The sequence below is a fragment of the Panicum virgatum genome, chromosome 7N (assembly GCF_016808335.1).
Source record: "Panicum virgatum strain AP13 chromosome 7N, P.virgatum_v5, whole genome shotgun sequence".
NCBI classification, from domain to species: domain Eukaryota; kingdom Viridiplantae; phylum Streptophyta; class Magnoliopsida; order Poales; family Poaceae; genus Panicum; species Panicum virgatum.
Window position 1 is genome coordinate 40,348,707 of NC_053151.1, and position 22,459 is coordinate 40,371,165.

Here is a 22,459-nt window from a genome sequence, read left to right on the forward strand (position 1 = left end):
GCCTCACCTTGCGCCGGGGGTGGAGCGTGGCGGTCCGGCCACGAAAGCCAGCAGCGGCAAGGGTGAGTGAGCGGCGGCGGCGGTGCAGGGTTGCGGAGAGGGGGCGTGGGGTGGCGGCGCGGTTCGAGGCTGTAGGTGTGGTGCTCGGGGAGGGCTCTGCGGCCTCTCTTATAGGTGGCCAAGGCGGTGGCGAGATGCTGGCCGGCGGCAAGCTTGCAGGCGGTTTAATGGCGTGGGGCGGCGAGGCTCTGTGCGGCGTCAATGGTGGCAGCGAGTGAGGCGCGCGCGGGGCACTGGTGGAGCGTCAACGGTGCGCGGAAACAGAGCGGCGAGGCGACGTGACACCACGGCCAAGCGGCGACCGCTGCAGGCGGCTCTGTGCCGCGGTCGACGCCGCTGTGCAGCGTCAACGGCGGTCGGCCGTGGCGTGACGTCACGTCGCGGCGTGCCGTGCACGCGCACGCGGGAACAAGGGGGGGCAGCAGGCGGCCGGCTGGGCGCGCTCGTGCGCGTTCGCGGGACAGGCGAGCGTGCGGAGCAGAGCGGGCCGTGAGCGGCGGGGCACGAGCGCAGGGCGAGCGGAGCTGATGGCGCGGTGCGGCTGGCACGGGCGTGCGCGAGCGCGGCCGGGCGGCCGTGGTGGGCGCGCGCACTGCTCGGGTCGCCGCGGCGTGATGTGCGGCTCGGCGCGCGGGAGAGTGGGGTCGGGGGCCGGGCCTGGTGTGCGCTCGGGGGAAAAGGAGGAGAAGGCGCGGGCCAGGCGCGAGCGGCAGAGAAGAAAGGAAGGGGAGAGAGAAGAGGGAAAGGAGAGGGGAGAAGAAAAGAAAGAAAAGGAGGAAAAGAAAAGAAAAGAGAAAGAAAATGGGAAAAAGAAAAAGAAAAAGAAAAGGAGGGGAGAGAAATAAAGAGAGAGAGGGGGCGAGCGCGTCGGCGCTGATCGCGGCCGCGGTCGGCCACGCGTGTGTCGGCCGCGTGCGACGCGCAGGCCGAGGGCCAAACAGGGATGGGACAGCGGAAGATTTGGGTGCCGGCTCGGTTCCTCGGGGTATCGGGAAGTCAGGCGGAAGATGAAACAAGAAGGGATCGAGCTCAACAACAAAACAAGGGTTAGCGCGTGATTTATTTTTGTTAGATTTTTGGGATGTTACAAACCTACCCCACTTAAAATGAATCTCGTCCTCGAGATTCGACTGATCCTTAAATAGGTGGGGAAATTCCTTCTTCAGAGCATCTTCGCGTTCCCACGTAGCTTCTTTCACTCCGTGTCTGCTCCACTGAACTCTGCAAATTCGTACTTCGGAGTTTCTGGTCCTCCTGGTGACGGTGTCTAGGATCTTCACCGGTATTTCCTGATATCGCAGGTCTGGCTGCAGATCTATCGTTTCAACCGGCACATGCTCTACTTCGGGTATCCTCAAACACCTTCTCAACTGCGAGACATGGAATACTGGGTGGATATCCGACATTTCTTCTGGTAGCTCCAAACGGTATGCTACCGCTCCAACTTTCTTCAAAACTCGGTATGGTCCAATATACCGAGGGGCCAATTTTCCTTGTACTTGGAATCTTCGGGTTCCTCGAATAGGCGATACCTTGAGATACACGAAATCTCCTGGGTTGAAACTTATTTCCCGTCTTTTCTTGTCCGCATAGCTCTTTTGTCGGGACTGGGCTGCTTTTAGCTTTTCTCGAATCTCGGCGACTCTTTCTTCGGCTTCTTTTATGAGTGAGGGGCCGACTAGGGCACGTTCTCCAACTTCTGACCACATCAGAGGGGTTCTGCATTTTCTTCCATAGAGAGCTTCAAACGGTGACATGCCCAAGCTTGCTTGGTACCCGTTGTTGTATGAGAACTTTTCTTGTAGCAAGATAGGGAGAGGATCAAAGGGGGAATCATGGTTTTAGGGGGAGGCCAAACCGTCATTAGATGGTGGTAAACATCCAAGCGAGTGTAAGTGGTTAAATTTGTCAATTCTTGCAAATTTATGCTTGCTTTGAATGTGTTGTCATCAATCACCAAAAAAGGGGGATTGTAGCGAACATGGCACCATTTATACCATTTCGAGTGATTTTGGTGATCAAATGACAACGCAATCAATGGCACTAATGGTTTTGTTAAGTGAACACTTCTAGATCCCAGGATGGAGTAAAAAGGCCATACAAAGCAAAACACGAAGAAAGAACTCAAAGAAATGCTGAATTGGACGAGTTCTACTGAAATCAGTAGCACCAGAAGAACCGATGCCTATAGCATCGGTGCATCCGATGGTTGTCGGAAGATCCGACGTCTTGGCATTGGTGCAAGTCTGAGCACCAAATAGAGATCAAGCAAAGACCAAGTCAAGATAGCTAGGTCACCGGTTGAACTGACGGCGTAAGATAGGCATCGGTGCATTCAATGTACTATGTTCCAGAGACGATGTTAAGCGCGCAGGAGCCACGCCTTCAGCACCGGTTGAACCGGTGGTGCATCGGAGCATAGCACCGGTGTAATGACGACAGCAGGAGAGAAAGAGGTCCAACGGCTAGTTGAGTGTTGTGAGTGACCGATTTAACCGACACCAGTCATCGGTTAAACCGATGGTGCTGCAGACAGTGCATCAGAAGCTCAACGGCTACTTCAGGTCTGAGAGTGACCGGATGAACCGACGCCACCCCATGCAGAGGCATCGGTTCATCCGATGGTATGTTGATTTCTGCTGACCGTTGGAGCAACGGCTACAAGACTTGGTGGCCTATATATACGTCTCACCCCGGTCATTTTGAGTTTGCTGGAGTCCCAAGACATCACACACACATCCAAGAACACCTCCAAGCCATCCAAGAGCATAGAGATCAAATCTTTAGTCCTTAGCACAAGCTTTGTGTGTGTTAGTGCTAGGTTAGTTCTTGAGTGAGTGATCAAGCAAGGTTAAGATCCTTGTGTTGTGGTTCTAGAGTGAACCAAACTTGTATCTCGGTGCGCCGGCCTCCTTAGAGCATTGGTGGCTCGCCGGCACGTCAACGACCCTCCGGCTTGGTGTGGAGCGGCGTCGACAATTTTGTGCGGGGGACGGAGACCCCTCCTTCGTGGGCAATCTCCCTTAGTGAAGATCGGGATCAAGGTGACCGTGATTGTGTTCACGGAAGAGACTTGATTGCCGGGAAGCGATACTCTTCGTGAGTGCTTCAACAACGTGGACGTAGGGGCGCCTTTGTGGCAGTCCGAACCCATAGGATAAATCCTCGTGTCGAGAGTTCGCTTCCTCTCACCCCTCTCCTTAAACTTCTGCATTTCATATTGCAACTTGTGTGCCTTTACTTTCTTAGTGTAGTATCTTGCTAGGATTGGCTATAGGTTGCAAAACTCTTTTGGGATGAGGGTTTCACACTAAGGTGAACCGTAGTTGCACATCTAGATAGCTTGTTTTAGTTTAAATTTTGTGCAAACTAGTTGGAGTCATAGGTTAAGTTTTTAGAGTGTCTAATTTACCCCCTCCCCCTCTTAAACTAGAGCACCCGATCACTTCCAGGTTGGTTGACAAGTACATAGTAATAGTATCGTTGGTTTTGCTTCGAATAGTTTCTCACTATCTTTGCACAACTACAGCATTGACTTAGACAACCATTAAGAACCATGACATGTTTCACTTTTGCAAGAAAAGAAATGAAGAGAGGCATAAAAAAATCTTATGCATTCTGTTTTGCAACACCAACAAGTTACCTGAAGAGAAATTCCAAATTATCTCCAAAAAAAGAAGTTCCAAATTAAAGAATCTTATATTGTATCCCAGTTCTTTGTCGCATTGTTGGGACTTAAGAGCTATTCTTTTATTTATATGCATATCGTACGTAGCAGATACAAAGGTTAGCTAAAACGAATTGAATCGAACCATGTACACCATGACCGCATAGAAGATCTATGATCTTATCGTGAAAGCAATCTGCAGAATATCATCGCTTTTTTATTTCAAACTAAAAAAAGAATATCGTTGCTTCTATATTCTTCTTCTTCTTACTTACTAATTGATACAAACTTTTAGGCAACCTTACAAGAGAAGACCTCTATTGCTCTTGCAGATAACTCCGGGAACACCCGAATTGGACGGAAGTCTTTGTTGAGGCAAACAACCGTCGCGCGGCCTTCCAATACGAGCTGTTGGCAACAGTATATGTAACAACAAAGGTGTGAGATTCGTACATCGTTAACAACCTAATAACCTATACAGCAATATAATACACAGCATGTGCTTCCAGTTCATGCGCACCTTGCGATCCGGCAGGGTCTCGATCATGTGCTCCACGATCATTCGCACGCCTTTGATTTGTACAGGCTTCACCTTGACGACGAACCTGTCGCCGCTCTGACGACGTCGATGCAAGATAAAGAAATATAAGCAAATTCTGGGAGACAGAGCCATGGTATGAAGATACACCTTGAATGGTATGAAGATAGACAAGTACCCTGAGGGGCGTGAAGTACTTGAGGTTCAACTCTGACAGAGCCATGACGTTGCCCGTGGATGTCCAGTAGTCCACGCTGATGCCCAGCTTCTCGAGCACCACGTCACGACCTGTTACGTACGGCGCATCAGTGATTAGATAGATACTTGCAGAAATGCATGTGCCACGTGTCTAACTAGCAATGGATGATAATCTTTGCAGAGATGCTACTATGGCTAGGAATGAAGAAGGATAGCTCACCACTGTGGAGGTAGCTGGCGTAGATGGCGTTGTTGACGACGCCGTACTCGTCGAGCTCGTCGTCCAGGACCTTCATCTCGATCTCGAAGAACTTGTCCTTCCTGCATGTGTTCAGAAATCATCAGGACGTACTGTGTTCAGTTAGGGAACATGCATGGCGGCCTCCGGGAAACCAAGCAAGGATCGAAGCGAACCTGACGGTGGCAATTAGCTGGTTCGATGCGGTGTTGCCGGGGCGAACGTGTTGTTGATCGAGCAGCTGCTGGCGGCTGGTCTCGGGGACGGCGACGGCAGCCGCGCCCCGGAGCCGGCAGTACTTGGGCCGGGAAGCCACGTGCGCCGCCGCGACGACCCTGCCGGAACGCGCCCGGCCGGTGCCCACCACCACGCGGTGCTGGCCGTGGACGCCGGAGCTCCCTTCGGGCCGAGGGGAGAGGCCGGTGACCTGACGAACGAGGCCGGCCATCTGCTGCTGCATTGCGCTTCTGCGAGCGAATAATGGTGGTGCAGTGGCACGTTCTTCGCCGAACTCTGGATACCTTGGTGGTGGCTGGCCAGCGCTAGCTAGATATCGCACTGATCGTTGATGCCATTGTGCCAACGCGTGGCGTCTTTATATAGGTGAAGGAGAATGGAGACATGGCCAAGAAATTGCCGGCTATTCAACTGTCCTCATCGTGGGGTTTTACTCCGAAAAGTTTCCAATCCTGTGTGTGGGCTAGGCTAGCCATTGGGCTTTGCTATTATCTTTGCTCTAATATTTTTTCCCAAAAATATAGTTCATAAGAGAATGCTCACACACATATGTACACTTATCATATAATATGCATAAGTATGTTTACCTTACTCGAGAGACTGAACTAGTAGAAATTACTACAGATATATCTCACTACCGGAGTGGTTAGAATTTTCAACAGATTACTCAGACCTCGTACCCAGAACACTCAATCTCTCTACTACCAATAACTACTTTTATGTTTTTGCTAATGGTTGTTGAAGCAGACTACCAAAATCCAATCACCAAGAATAGGATGGAGGGAAAATTCCCTTTATTCAAGTGAGAGGGAGGTGTGTATTGGTGATTACCAAAAACTTTTAGACAATGGAGATTGGATCGGTAATCTACTGGAGCACCTCCAAAATCACTAAAACATCAATTTTTTTGTATCGGGGAGAGGAAAGAGCAATCTGTTGGAGATGCTCTAAAAGATCATAATCCTAGTGCTCACTTAACAATCCAACTTAGGCTTTTATATATTGTTAGCTCAAAATTATATAAAATTGGAACCAGGCTCTTAGATTAAGTAAGTCACGTTTTACAGCCCTTTATTACCACCTCTACTCAATTAGTTATGTTTACTAAGCCTAGATCAAACCCGAGTGAATAGGTTTCTAAAATTGAGTAGACATAACTAATTGGGGTATGACTTGCTCGGTCTACCAAATCCATCAAAGGCCATTACTTCAAAATAAAAAAACAAAGGCCAGTTGCCTTTTTGGGCTACGTGCTGAATGCTGGAGCCCAATGACCACTGGATTGTACTTCTCGTGTTGGGTATCCGACTGTTCAAGTACCTTGAGCTTGAGCTTCAGGAGGCGTGTGCGAATCAGGTCAAGTTGGAGGCGCGTGGCCTTGACCGTCGATGAGTTTGGTGGGCGCGGCCGTCGCCGTGGAATTCCTGGGAGTGGATGACGGGTGGGGACGCCTCGAAGTGGGTCCGCGGTGTCATGCAGCGTGAAGGGTTAACATCGCGTGCAGAAGGTTCGTGTCTTGATTAGTTAGGGGTAATGAGTAACGACGACGAAAGCGCTCCGGATTAAACTAGTCAGTCGTATCCCATGGTGTTGAATTTTTGTTGCGGCGGCGACGCCTCACAAATGACAAACCGCATACGCTCGGTTTTCGTACGCCCTCGAAAAGTTGCTCGAAATGCAACAAAAAAAACCCGAAGGAGCACAAACAAGTTAACTTTTTCAGATAATGGAGAGAGTTCCGGCTTTAAAGCCCTCCAGAGAGAAGCATCAGTCTGCAACTATTACAATCAACAATCAGAGTTTAAACCATCCATAGGACATGAAGAATTGCATAGCTAAAGTTAGCATGCTTCGGCTAGCCGCTCCCTTCGGTCATCAATGTGCTGCAACAGCCCACAACCGGAGCCAATGTGTCCCCTAAAAAAGCACCTGTAAAAAAGTTTTTGGTCGACAATTGTTAAATACAATATCATTCCTTGTGAGCAAAATTAACCAACATATAGCTGCGGCTCCCATCAATAACATTATATTGTGCTTATGCTCTCCCTATGTAGATCCAGAGGTGTTAATTGGTGATCCTTAGATGCACCTCCAACCCTCTTTAGTCTAAAGTTTTGTACTAATTTTTTCAAAATGAGATCTCATTTTGAAGAAATAGTACAAAATTTTGAATTAAAGAGACTTGGAGGTGCACTTAAGGGTCACCAATTAACACCTCTATGTAGATCAGTTATTGAACAAATGTTCTATATTTACTAGTGGTGGCATACCTCCACAAAATGAATTGCACACCATAGAAATTTTGTATAATGATATTCAACAAAAAGGTGTTGGATAGTTTCCGGTTTACTAAGAAACAGCAAGCTTTATTAGTAGAAACACTCTGCAATGTAAAATGGTTGACCTCTACTACGTCAAAACTCGAGCACGCAGAAATCGATTTACTGGTGGTGTATAGTGTAGACTACTTTCTTTCTTCGTTCAAGTCTCTACTCCTATTGGTAACTTTTAGAAACTTTCTTTCTTTGGATTACTAATGATTTTCTACCAAACAAGAGACATGCCTTTGCTTTGATCATATCCGTGTAAATAGAAGAATTAAAGGGAGCTCTAAGGACATCTGTTTTGTAGGGGTATAAAACAAGCGGAAGCATGCAGTACATTTGTTTTGGCCGGTTCCAACACCACTTGCGATTTGAAAATGGCGAGTGCCCTGCTGAGGCCATACATTTGTGAGCGGCACAGTTTGTTCATAGTGATGAGAAAAGTCCAAAGATATCATGCATCGGTATTGAAACATGGAACAAGCAAGAAAGCATTGGATCACTTCCATGTTAAGTATTAATAGCCTCTACGTTGATCGTAATGAGATGACCTAGAAATATTGTACAGAAGAAGAAAGAAAAATAACCTTCTCTAGTGCACATTTAGAGTTTTTTTATTCATTATTTTGATAGGCTAGAACATATAATGATAAATTAACATAATAATAGCAATACAAAATTGTACGAAAACTTTACGATGAAATTTACAATGCATTTTAACATAAGTTATGCTGTCTGCTATGACCCCACAAAATTTCAACTTAAAACTCCTCTTGCATAGAAAAATAAAAAAAATGTAGATTAAACCAGTGATATATACTCCCTCCGTCCTACAATGTAGGGCATCCTAGCATTTTTAGGACAGATTAAGAAGACGAGAAAATGACGCATTATACCCCTATTTAATACCTTATTTGGTTGCCATTTGCTGATTTTATGGTAAGTTGGGAATAGTTAGTTTCGAAAATAGTCTAGGATGCCTTACATTTAGATACAAATTTTGAAATCTCTAATGACATACATTTCAGGACGGAGGGAGTAGATGGAAGGGGATTAATAGTTTTAAGGTCTATTCATACTCTGGCCATACTTGAGAGAAAAGTAATTGTTGGGAGAAGTAATTTGTACAGAAGATCCTTAAATATCACTTAGGCCTTGTTCAGTTATATGTGATTTATTCCGAGTCGGGAATAATATATATAACAAGAGACTACAACAAGAAACCGAGATTTATTCCGAGTGAACTAATTGCAACAACATAGAGTCATGGTAGGTACAACAAGAGACTGTGATTAATTCCACACCCCTCAACTCATGGATTGATTTCCGGTCTCTTGTTGTGCCTATCATATGTTGCAACTAGTTCCCGGCCCCAAATAAATCTTTCTCTTCTTATACCTATTATTCCCAGCTCGGAATAAATCCGGTATAACCAAACAAGGCCTTAGGTGTTGACAGTTTTACACAATCTGTTCCACATCTGCTGCATCCAACAGTGTCAAACAAACTTAATAGGAGGTTTATCTGTACTGAAGCACATGGAAGTATGGAGCTGCTGCATCCACCAGTGCCAAACAAACTTTCTTTACTTGCAGTCCCCCAAATCAAATGTATCAGACAATAATTACACACTTACAAAGTTTATAGTGCCCATGGACTGTAGCTCTTCTTTTACTACGAGCCTCTGCTAATGTGCTGAAGAAGAGGTGTAGCTTTGGATACAATTCTGGAGATACACGAGTAGAACTGTAATATTTTTCTTCAGACAAAATGACTGAATCTTTGCCTCCACGATTAGCTGCAACTGTTATTGCGATTATTAAGGCCATCACATAAAACCCCCAACTCTGCTGTCCTGTCCTTGGATGAAAAGACTGCAGCTTGGATAACAAATCTGGAGATAGGATGGTACTCTATTGCTCAGACAAACGGCCATTGTCTTTGCCTCCAAAATTAGCTGCAACTGTTTTTGCGATTGTCAGCGTCGTCACTTGTGAGGAAAGTTGAGTACTCTATCCTACTTGTGATGAGTGAATTGTCAACCGTGCGGTGTGATCGTGCGCTTGGTCTTTGGATTGCAGGTACACGGGTGTCAAGTGTCGACGGAGAGCTGCCGTGGAGGTGCTGTGGCCGATGGACCGTGCGGTGGACGGCGGTGAAGGGCAGCCGGGACCGGAGCTCGTGCCGGGCGATAGCTGTGGTGTCCACTCCTGGATCGAGGGCGCAAGCGGCGACGGAAGGCGGATTTCTTGGTTTGCGCCACAAAACCAAGGAGGCGGACGGCGGTTGAAGACGCAAGTCGTGGAGGCACGGGCGTCGGTCTCGGGACTGACGGAGGTGACGGGCATCGACGGCGTCTAGGGCCTCACTGCGGGCGAGGAGGTGACGGGCGTCGGGCGGCGTCTAGGGCCGTCAGAAGGCCGAGGCAGGAACGGCGTCTAGGGCCACGGCATGGAGGCGGGAATCTTCCCGTGCGTGGAGTTTTTGCGGTTTTCTCAAAACCGGCAACCTACCCGGGTTTCGCGGACCCCCCAAAAACCGCGAACCGGATCTTCATCGACATGGCGGCATCGCGGAGAAGGTTTCAAGTCGAAGAAAGAAACTCCGCCGTCAGATGAGATCGTGTACATATTTCCGGTTTTGCCCCTACGGGCGTTTTAGTGTCTAGATTGAGTCGATGGTATTTTGGACCCCTGCGTGGGCACCTTAAATACCCCTCACCCTCTCCTATCTCCCTTCGCGCCAGCCACAGACCGCACCACACCACCACCTCCTCCTGGTGCCGCCCTCCTCTTCCTGTCGCCCTCTCTTCTTCCTCCCTCTCCTCTCTAGGGATTAGAGGTATGGATTCTTGAGTTTTTGTATTGAGATTGATCGGGAAAGGAGGCCCAATCCTCCTTGTGCCCTCCGGGGTTTTGAATTCAATTCAATCTCGTACGATTTGTGCTTTGTTTTGGATGATTTCGATTTTCCTTCGACGAATCTTGAGCACGAGATGACGAGTGGTTTTCTGATGATTGAGTGACTCTTTGTAGTGATTCTAACCCATCTAACCTAGTGCTAATCTTCCTGGAATCATGAGTTCACTCGAATCGAAGTTCTTGGCGTTCTAGAGAAAACCCCGTTCTTGCTCGGGAATTCCTCGATTCCTCCCAAACTATGGAGTGATTCGTCGATTCCTTCCGTGGATATGTTCACAAGTCCTTTGTGATCATGCCTGCAAAATTTGAGCTCCTTTGGACTTGATTTGATTCTCCAATCATCGAAGTTTTCAAAGATCGCGGGCTGAAAAACGCTTCTGGACTCTATTTTTCCTATCACCGGTTAAACCGACGCTTGTGATATGATGCGTCGGATCAACCGGTGAGTAGGTTTCTCGCACATTAGGGTTTTCTGTTCTTCGTCTGGTTGCACCGGTGCATTCTCTCTCTTGTGCATCGGTTCAACCGGTGATACCTTTTCACTGACCTGTAGTGTGCTGTTTTGAGCATTGCACTGGCGTATAAAATTTTCTTAACGTCGGTTCATCCGGTGCTCTGTTGGATTCGATTTGCTATCTCACTAGACAACTGCACCGACGCTTTGGGTTTGTGATCGTCGGTTTGACCGGTGCCTAGAAGTTCATTTTGAGCTCTCTCTGGACAACTGCGCCGGTGTTCGTTTTGGATTTTGTCGGTTTATCCGGTGCACTATCGTCGGTTGAACCGACGCTGTTTAAACCGTAGCATCGGTTTAACCAGTGAGTGATTCTTCTCTGCTGCCAGCTCTGTGATGTCGGTTGAACCGGTGGAGTACTTTTTCACACGTCGGTTTAACCGGTGTTAGTATACCGTGTTGTTCATGCGCTGTTTGTTCGTGATTTCTTCCGTGTTGATTCTTGCTTGTTCCTAAGGTTGTTTTGTGTTGGTGTAGCTTCTCCATAGCTACAACGCACTTCACCTAGGACGTTAGGGTTGGGTGTGTATTAGGGGATCATAAGCCGAGCTTCCGTATGCGTTAAATTTTATCGGCTCCCATTCACCCCCCCCCCTCTGGTCGCCTTTTCAGTCCCTCAATTGGTATCAGAACTTGGTTGAGGTTTTCAGTACCTTAAACAGTTCGAAAACCACTTGGCGACCATGACGAATCATGGTAAGATCCCAGTGTTTTTCGGTGAGTACTATGCTTATTGGAAGGTGCGCATGCGTGCTTTCTTGCAAAGCATGGGAGCTGAGGTTTAGGAGATCACCAAGAACCAGGCTTACGAGGTGCTTGCCGTTCGGACCACACCTCTTCAGGTGTCCGAGCATGAGGCTAACGCCAAGGCTGTCAATGCCTTGTTCGCTAGCATTTCTCGTGCGGAGTTCTCACGTGTCCAGGGTTTTCAGGAAGCCCACAAGGTTTGGACGTGTCTTGAGAACTACCACGAGGGCACACCTCAGGTCAAGGCCAGACTGTTCGAGACTCACCGGCATGAATATGAGAATTTCACACAGGGGCCGGGTGAGAGCATTGGCGACATGTTCAGTTGGTTTCAATCGATTATGAACAAAGTTAATGCGAACAGATCTGCTGATGCCCTTGAGTACACAGAGCATGAGAAGGCCCTCAAGTTGCTCTACGCACTTGACCGCTCTGTGTGGGATCTCAAGGTGAACACGATCATCGAGTCTGCAGGCTATGAGACTCTGACCGTGAATGAGCTTTCAGCAAGCTCAAGGCCACGGAGGTGGATAACCAGACACGAGCCAAGCTCAATGGTGCCCCTCCTTCCAAGAGCATCGCTCTTGTGACTAGCCCAGGTGGATCGAGCTCTAACGCTAACTCTGCCCTTGGCTTTTCTCTTGCCTCTCTGCCCTCTGTTATAGATGAGCATCTAGAGACGCTAGGCGACGACGAATTGTGCCTTCTCATCAGCAAGTTCTAGCGTGTCTACCACAACCAGCAGAGGCGAAAGAACCCCGGGTGCTACCACTGCGGCGATCTGAACCACTTCATCGCCGAGTGCCCCAAGAAGTTCGGCGGTGGCCAGAACAACAACCCCGACTAGTACCGCGACCGCGACGAGGGAGGCTCCAACAAGGAGCGTCGGCGCCACAAGCACCGCAGTCGTGACCGGGGAGGACGCTTCGACAAGGAGTCGCTCAAGAAGCGCTTCCAGTACAAGGCCAAGAAGCGGGAGGAAGCTTTCCTGACGCAGCTCAGCGACCTCGACAAGAGCTCCGACACCGACCGCTCTTCTTCACCGACCTCTGACGACGACGATAAGAAGAAGAAGAAGTGGTACAAGGATGCCACCGGCTTCATCGGCCTTTGCTTGGCGGCCGGTTGGCGCAAGAGCTTCTGCACCATGGCGGGTGAAGCCAATGGTGCTCGTGCGTCTTCGGGTGAACATGCTACACCGACGCACGTCGACTCTTCTCCTGGATCCGAGAGTGATTCAGAGGTAATCTCCACTATTGACCTGCTTGATACTGAGGTTAGGGAGTTGTATGCCGCTCTCGACAACCAGAAGAGGCTACTTAAGGAAGCAGCTAGAGAGCGTAGAAAGCTTAGGGCTGAGCTGGCTTGTGCTAGGGAGAAATCTAGTGAGGATGAGTGCGCTGGCTGCATATCTCACATGAATGATCTTGTTGCTCTCCGTGCCAAGCATGAGGAGAACGTCGCGAACTTGAATGTTGTCAATCGCTTTCTGACATGTCTCACGAGCTAGCCAAGGCCAAGCATGAGCTTGAACTGGTTAAGGACGCTCCCATTGTTTGTGATGTGCTTGAATGCGATGAGTGTCCTATCTTTAAGTCTGTTCTAGCTTCTTTGCAGTCTAAGTTTGCCACTGTAGTGTGTGAACTAGAGGAGCTTAGATCTAGGCCTGTTCTGCTTGGTGCCTGTAAGCTGTGTCCCACGCTTAGGTCGGAGCTAGATAAGAAGAACGCCTTGATTAAGTCTTTGGGGAAGACTAAGGTCGGGGAGTCTTGCCCACCTATTGATTGTCATGTTTGCCCTGGTTTGATTTCTGATTTGGATAATCTTGCGGTAGAGAAAGCAAACTTGGAGAATGAGAATACCTATCTTAGGGCGATTCTGAGTTGGGTTTCTAGACGTGAGCCGCAGTTGGGCATGATGATCAAGCAGTTTAAGCGTGGTGATGGTTTTGGGGTCGGTTACACATACACGAAGTCAGACTTTGACAAGCTGTATGGTAAGATCGGCAAGGCTGCTGGAGCTCCAAGTGCTCTAAACACTGCTAGCACGAGCACGCAGCCTTCGCTTATTAACCCCGTGGATGGTGTGCTGAAAGAACCATCGAAAGCACCTCCACAGAAGCAGGTTTGGGTTCCAAAGCCCAATGAGCTGAGGAATCCCCTCGATATGCTCCCTGCTGCCACAATCCAGGTTGCCCAGAAGAAGGGTGCTGCTCCTCCCCGTCCGCAGGTGAGGCCTCCACCTCCCAAGAGAGAGGTGAAGTACCAATGCGAGTACTGTGACAGAGAGGGTCACCTGGAGGAGTTTTGCTTCAGGAGGAAGCGGGCTGTGAGGCGTGAGCAGGAGAGACGCAACCCGGACATGTACTCTGCTCGAGTGCATGGTCCTCCTCGGTGAGGTGGTAGGCAAGATGCTAGGGCGCGCCGTGTAGGTGGAGGACAGGGAGGCAGTGGTGTTTACCATGCTCCAGCGGGTGGTCGCTTTGCCGGTCGTGCTCCTGGTCATCCTCAGTACGGCTATGGACCACAAGACCGAGGCTTTGGAGGAGGTTACGATGCACCACACTTTCCTCGCGGTGGTGGTCGTCAGCCTCGTGGTAGACGGGACAGGGGATACGCTTTGCCTGATTTTGCTTACCCTTCTGTAGAGCAAATGGCTCGACACTGGTTTGCTTCACACTTTGCTAACCCCAGTGTTGAGACATTTGCTCACCCTTTGTCTCACTACTGATGTGCAGGTCGGAGGCTTGGAGAACAGGTGGATCATGGACTCCGGTTGTTCGCGTCACATGACCGGGAATGACAAATGGTTCTCCAGCCTCACCCCAACGCGCCACAAAGAATACATCATATTTGGGGATAATGGTAAGGGCAAGGTACGTGGTGTTGGCGCTGTTAGAGTTTCTGATCGCTTTACCCTAAGAGAAGTTGCTTTGGTTTCGAATCTTGGCTTTAATTTGCTCTCTGTTTCGCAATTTCTTGATGAGGGGTTTGAAGTTCGCTTCAAGGAGGGTTGCTCTCGAGTTTTGGATTCCAGAGGAGACCTGGTTTGCCGGATCGTTCCTCGTGACCGAGTTTTCTTGGTCGATTTCTCTGGAACTCCTTTTGGCCCTTCTTATTGCTTGTTGGCTGGTCCTTCTTCTGATCTGTGGAAGTGGCATAGGAGACTTGGACATTTGATCTTCGACTTGTTGTCTAGACTTAGCTCACTTGACCTAATCCGAGGATTGCCCAAATTAAAGTTTGAAAAGGACTTTGTTTGCCATCCGTGTCGCCACGGGAAGATGATTGCCGCTTCTCATCCGCCTGTTAATCAGGTGATGACCGCTCACCCTGGAGAGTTGCTACACATGGACACTGTTGGTCCTTCTCGGGTGATGTCTGTTGGTGGAAAGTGGTACGTCCTTGTGATCGTGGACGATTTTTCTCGCTATTCTTGGGTCTTTTTCATGAGAACCAAGGATGAGGCTTTCGAGTTTGTTCGAGACTTGATCTTGAGGTTGAAAAACGAGCTACCTCAGGCCATGTGAGCGATTCGCAGTGATAATGGCACAGAATTCAAAAACGCTCGTTTTGACACCTTTTGCAGTGATCAAGGGCTTGAACACCAGTATTCTTCTCCCTACACTCCACAGCAGAATGGAGTTGTAGAACGGAAGAATCGGACACTGGTTGAGATGGCGAGGACGATGCTCGACGAGCATAGGACTCCTCGAAAGTACTGGGCTGAGGCGGTCAATACCGCCTGTTATGTGTCCAACCGCATTTTCTTGCGTGCTTTCATGCACAAGACTTCTTATGAGTTGCGATTTGGACGCCAGCCCCGTGTTGGCCATCTCAGAGTTTTCGGTTGCCGGTGTTTTGTGCTAAAAGAAGGAAATCTTGATAAGTTTGAGTCTCGCTCGTCTGACGGCATTTTCTCGGTTATGCATCTCATTTCAGGGCATACCGTGTGCTGCTTATTGATTCTAACATTGTCAGAGAGACTTGTGAAGTCACTTTCGACGAGACTGCACCGTGCAATACTTCTGTCTTTGAAGTTGCAGAAGAAGATGAGCTCGGCACCTCCATCTTTGAAGATGAGGAGGAAGAAGCTGCGGAGGGTGATGCTGAGGCTACCACGCGTGCTGTGGACCAAGCAGCCTCCGCCACGAGCTTGGACGATGACGACGGCCCCGATCCGACTACATCTACTTCACAGGGGCCGATCGAGCAGGGTGATTCAGCCTTCCCCAGCTACACCTGAGGAGGCACCAGCTTTGGTTGAGGAGGAGGCGACTTCGACAAGGGAAGCACTGCGACACATTCAGCGTCATCATCCACCTCAACAGATGCTAGGTGACCTCAACGAGCGAGTCACACGGTCCAAGGTAACAAGTATCGCTGGCTTTGCTCATTCAGCATTTGTTGCCTCTTTCGAGCCCAAAGATATTGGACACGCTCTTTCTGATTCTAATTGGGTCAATGACATGCATGAGGAACTCAAAAATTTTGAAAGAAACCAAGTTTGGGTTTTAGTCGAGCCTCCACCTGCATGTAATCACATCGGAACGAAGTGGGTTTTCAAAAACAAGAAAGGTGAGGATGGGTTGGTTGTTCGAAATAAGGCTCGTCTTGTTGCCCAGGGGGTTTGTCCAAAAAGAAGGGATTGATTTTGAGGAAACTTTTGCCCCTGTTGCTGCTCGTTTGGAAGCGATTCGGATTTTTCTTGCATTTGCTGCTTCTAAGGGTTTTAAAGTTTTCCAAATGGATGTTAAATCTGCCTTCTTAAATGGTTTCATCGAAGAAGATGTTTATGTGAAACAACCCGCTGGTTTCGAAAATCCCAAGTCTCCAAACCGTGTTTATAAACTTCAGAAAGCACTTTATGGTTTGAAACAGGCACCTAGAGCTTGGTATGATAGACTGAAAACATTTTTGCTGGCTCAGGGTTTGAAAATGGGATGTGTGGATAAAACTTTGTTCCTCATGCGGTCTGGCACTGATTTTCTATTAGTTCAGATATACGTGGATGATATTATCTTTGGTGGCTTTTCTCACGCTCTTGTCTCCAAGTTTTCTGAGCAGATGTCCAGGGAGTTCGAGATGAGTATGATGGGTGAGCTGCAGTTCTTCCTCGGGCTGCAGATCAAGCAAACTCCTCAGGGCATGTTCGGCCATCAAGCCAAGTACACTAGGGACTTGCTGCGGAAATTCGACATGAGTGACTTGTCTCCTCAGCCGACTCCGATCAGCACATCGACGGCGCTTGATGATGACTTGGACGGTTAGGCGGTGGACCAGAAGGAGTACAGGAGCATGATTGGCTCTCTCCTGTACCTGACGGCGACCCGACCGGACATTCAGTTCGGCGTCGGCCTCTGTGCGCGGTATCAGGCTTCGTCGCGCACCTCCCACAGGCAGGTGGTGAAACGCATCTTCAGGTATCTGAAATTCACCCCTGAGTTTGGTCTCTGGTACTCTGCGGATTCTTCTCTGGTTTTGGTGGGCTTTTCTGATGCCGATTTCGGTGGGTGTCGGTTGGATCGCAAGTCGACATCCGGCACTTATCAATTTCTCGATACATCTTTGGTGTCTTGGTCCTCTCTCAAGCAAGCTAGCGTAGCGCTTTCTTCCACAGAAACTGAGTATGTTGCCGCTACTAGCTGTTGCTCCCAGATACTATGGATGAAACAAACCTTGCAGGATTATGGACTGAGTTTTGATAGGGTTCCCATCTTTGTAGACAACATGTCCGCTATTAGCATTGCAAAGAACCCTGTCCTACACTCCAGAACCAAACACATAGATATGCGGTTCCACTTCCTGCGAGACAATCATGAGAGAGGCCACATAGACTTGATCCATGTCCCTTCAGAGAGGCAAACCGCAGATATCCTAACCAAACCTCTTGAGCAGGACACCTTTACTCGCTTGCGAGGGGAGCTTGGGGTTTGTTACCCCTTTTGATCACTGACTTTTCTTTGGTTAGCTTTGTAGGTCTTGTTTGTTTTTCTCTTCGTTTTCTAGGTTTGGTAGTTGCATTGTGCATATGCATTGTACATTTCTGCATTTTGCATTGCCTCACTTGCACTAGCATTCTTGTATACATTATTATGATCTCCTAGTGCTTGCTAGTGTGAGTTTATAAACGTGATCATGAATAGCCTGCTCCCTATGTATATGACATCATCTGAGTTAATCTATTTTGATTTGAAAATTTGAAAACATAGTCACCCTGTCTTGGCTACTAGCATGTTAGGGCGTGTTGATATGCTTTGCTATCTCATTCATGCTAGTGTAGCCTTTCGTTCAGCAATTCATACTTGACATGATCTAAAATTGATAAAATTACTTGAATTGTGCTTGAAATGGAATGGAAAGATCCAGGTGGGATTGCTTGTCGCACTGATCGAGCTTTCGGGACGGCTCACTTTGCACTTGTGAGAACCCGGGCAAGACTGTGCATGACTGAAACGAGTGCCTTAAGCTTCTGATTGCCTTTGGCATAGGCTTGGTCTCGTTGCTAAGTAGAGCATGACAAGCTCTCAACCCCTGGCATTAAAATTGCTTGATATATTGAGATTGCAAAATCAATGTTTACAACTTGCTTTGGATGTTTTTGGCTCACCTGTATGAGTTTGATTAGCACTGTTTTTCATTCCCTACTTGCTAGTGCTAGATCAAGGGTGATGCTTTTATTTCTCCAAAACTGAACTTGCCTAGCTCTAGACTGATTTGATATACCCTATTGAACTAGATGTAGGTCTTGTTTATGGATGCACACGTGCTTGTGACTAGTTGTTGCTCATATTCTTGTATCCCTGAATGCTTTCACTTACACCTCCTGCATTGCATTCATTGCATAGCATATGTTTAGGGGGAGTCTCAGGTTCAGGGGGAGCTTTAGGTCTAAGCCTTAATGTGTGCATGTGCCAACAAGGGGGAGAAGTTAGTGATCGAACAAGAGGGAAATTGTTTGATTTTTGAGAGAACCAAAAACTTGTTGTGCACAGGGCTTTGAGAGTGCATACATGTGGTTAGAGTTGCACTGGTAAGGGTAAGGGGGAAATGCATATCAGTGGGAGTTTCTACTTTGTTTAGCTCCTAGTTTTCCCTCCGCTTCTGGCATGACTGTGTCGAGTCTTGCCTCTGTCTTTGAGGAGTCATGCTTGTGTTTGATCGATTGCGTCGAGCCGTTGCCCTTGTCTGAGGGAATCGATCTTTGATTGGTCAAGTGACTTGTTCTTGCTGCCTTCGAGCTTTTGTCACTTGTTCAAGTTCTTTCTTGCTTCTTTGTTCTTCACTGTTTTTGTTTCAATCATTGGTTCGATTATGGTGTGTTGACAATGCACTCATCAAGGGGGAGATTGAGGAATGTTGAGTACTCTATCCTACTTGTGATGAGTGAATTGTCAACCGTGCGGTGTGATCGTGCGCTTGGTCTTTGGATTGCAGGTACACGGGTGTCAAGTGTCGACGGAGAGCTGCCGTGGAGGTGCTGTGGCCGATGGACCGTGCGGTGGACGGCGGTGAAGGGCAGCCGGGGCCGGAGCTCGTGCCGGGCGATAGCTGTGGTGTCCACTCCTGGATCGAGGGCGCAAGCGGCGACGGAAGGCAGGTTTCTTGGTTTGTGCCACAAAACCAAGGAGGCGGACGGCAGTTAAAGACGCAAGTCGTGGAGGCACGGGCGTCAGTCTCGGGAGTGACGGAGGTGACGGGCGTCGACGGCGTCTAGGGCCTCACTGCGGGCGAGGAGGTGACGGGCGTCGGGCGGCGTCTAGGGCCGTCAGAAGGCCGAGGCGGGAACGGCGTCTAGGGCCACGGCATGGAGGCGGAAATCTTCCCGTGCGTGGAGTTTTGGCAGTTTTCTCAAAACCGGCAACCTACCCGGGTTTCGCGGACCCCCCAAAAACCGCGAACCGGATCTTCATCGACATGGCGGCATCGCGGAGAAGGCTTCGAGTCGAAGAAAGAAACTCCGCCGTCGGATGAGATCGTGTACATATTTCCGGTTTTGCCCCTACGGGCGTTTTAGTGTCTAGATTGAGTCGATGGTATTTTGGACCCTTGCGTGGGCACCTTAAATACCCCTCACCCTCTCCTCTCTCCCTTCGCGCCAGCCACAGACCGCACCACGCCACCACCTCCTCCTGGCGCCGCCCTCCTCTTCCTATCGCCCTCTCTTCTTCCTCCCTCTCCTCTCTAGGGACTAGAGGTATGGATTCTTGAGTTTTTGTATTGAGATTGATCGGGAAAGGAGGCCCAATCCTCCTTGTGCCCTCCGGGGTTTTGAATTCAATTCAATCTCGTACGATTTGTGCTTTGTTTTGGATGATTTCGATTTTCCTTCGACGAATCTGGAGCACGAGATGACGAGTGGTTTTCTGATGATCGAGTGACTCTTTGTAGTTATTCTAACCCACCTAACCTAGTGCTAATCTTCCTGGAATCACGAGTTCACTCGAATCGAAGTTCTTGGCGTTCTAGAGAAAACTCCGTTCTTGCTCGGGAATTCCTCGATTCCTCCCAAACTATGGAGTGATTCGTCGATTCCTTCCGTGGATATGTTCGCAAGTCCTTTGTGATCATGCCTGCAAAATTTGAGCTCCTTTGGACTTGATTTGATTCTCCAATCATCGAAGTTTTCAAAGATCGTGGGCTGAAAAACGCTTCTAGACTCTATTTTTCCTATCACCGGTTAAACCGACGCTTGTGATATGATGCGTCGGATCAACTGGTGAGTAGGTTTCTCGCACATTAGGGTTTTCTGTTCTTCGTCTGGTTGCACCAGTGCATTCTCTCTCTTGTGCATCGGTTCAACCGGTGATACCTTTTCACTGACCTGTAGTGTGCTGTTTTGAGCATTGCACCGGCGTATAAAATTTTCTTAACGTCGGTTCATCCGGTGCTCTGTTGGATTCGATTTGCTATCTCTCTAGACAACTGCACCGGCGCTTTGGGCTTGTGATCGTCGGTTTGACCGGTGCCTAGAAGTTCATTTTGAGCTCTCTCTGGACAACTGTACCGGTGTTCGTTTTGGATTTTGTCGGTTTATCCGGTGCACTATTGTCGGTTGAACCGACGCTGTTTAAACCGTAGCATCGGTTTAACCGGTGAGTGATTCTTCTCTGCTGCCGGCTCTGTGATGTCGTTGAACCGGTGGAGTACTTCTTCACACGTCGGTTTAACCGGTGTTAGTATACCGTGTTGTTCATGCGCTGTTTGTTCGTGATTTCTTCCGCGTTGATTCTTGCTTATTCCTAAGGTTGTTTTGTGTTGGTGTAGCTTCTCCATAGCTAAAACGCACTTCACCTAGGACGTTAGGGTTGGGTATGTATTAGGGGATCATAAGCCGAGCTTCCGTTTGCATTAAATTTTATCGGCTCCCATTCACCCCCCTCTGGTCGACTTTTCGGTCCCTCAACTTGACCCTTCGCTGTCCTTTGATGAGTAGAGCTGCAGCTTGGATAATAGTTCAGGAGGTATGCGGGAAGGACGATAGTCTTTGTTCAGACAAACAGCTGTTGCCTTTGCCTCCAGAATTTGCTGTAAAGAGAAAAAGGATGTCGAAATTTTAATAAATGCATCTTTCTCTGTATAGAATGGTTTGTGTAAAATAGCATGTGGTAACTGGTGACACAATCCCACATTCCCACCCAGATTGCGGCTACATAGTAACATTTTTGCAGGAGTGCTTGAAATGCAGAGAGTTTCTAATTCTTCTGTTCTGAATATGTAACTGTGTGTTCTACATACCTCACGATTAGGATACGGGACCTGCTCAATTTCAAGGCATAGAACTAGATTCATAAGAAAAAAGACCATGATAACAGGATACGGGACGTGAATTTTTTAGATGATATCAAAATCATGTGTACACTGACTAATAGTATATTAGCATAAGCTACCAGTTCATTCTGATTCCTGAGTTTATGCTACGGATGAAACTCACCATGTTGGCAGTAGCTAGCATAGACTGCATTGTTAACTAAAGCCGTACTGGTCAAGTTCATAGTCGCGCACCTTCATGTTCACTTCGTAAAATTCACGCTCCAGACTGAAAATCACATGAATTAACAACAGTTTTGCATCCATGTGCATTTTGAGGTTCACTTTGAACTAACACTATATCTTTCTGCAAAGGAATACCAACCAAAATTCCAGATTATGAACGTTACTGAAGGAATCATGGTCAAATGTTCCAGCTGAAGATGACACAGAATGGCAAAGTCACTTAGTTCCGGAACGAGTTTTGGACACGCTTATACTGCAGCATCGGCAAAACTAGTAGATCCCCTTCCCAAATATCTACAGAATTCAACACGGCAGGGTGCCCACAACTTCACTATACTTACTTCGATTCCGTGGACAGAGTAAATTATTTGACCTCAATTTGGCAAAATCTACTTCACGTCAGAGGAATAAGAAACTACGGCAATGGAAAATTATAAGAAGTACGAGAGCCTGATATACCTCAAGCCGGCGGCGGGGCTAGCAGATTGGGCGGAGACGGCGAGGGGACGGTACGCGCGCCGCCCGGCGAAGCGCCGCGGCTCGGTGGACGGGTGGATTGCTAGGGCCGGCGGCTCCGGCGTGGATCGGCGGGAGCGCGGGGCGGGCGGCGGGCACGAGGCGCGCGAACGGCTGCTGCATTGCGGCGGGCGGGGTGGGCTGGTGCGGCGCGGCCGCTTGCCAGCTTGCCCAAGGTACTAGTAGTAGCTGGAGGCAGCCAGCCTGCCACCCAGTCAACCAACTCGTTGATTGTGTCCAGCGCTGCCGCCCCATCTGTGATCTGTCCCCTTCTCCGCGGAAAACCCCACGACGCGCCGGCACTACCGAGACAGCGCCGCCGCTAACCGTCGCCTCATCCGTCCCCCTCCGACGACGACCGACCGACCGACCGGCCTCTCTTCCGCGAGATCCTCCCATGGTCACGGAAATTACGGCAATGGAAGATGCACTTTGATGAGATGGGATCCAATTTCTATCCAAAAGAATCTCTGGGAACATTTGTTGCGATAGTATATTGGCGGA

General features: G+C 48.6%; 1 pseudogene; it reads right to left on the bottom strand.

Annotated features, from left to right (window-relative positions):
* Positions 1 to 4,018: 4,018 nt before the first annotated feature.
* LOC120681260 lies at positions 4,019 to 22,459 on the bottom strand (annotated as a pseudogene).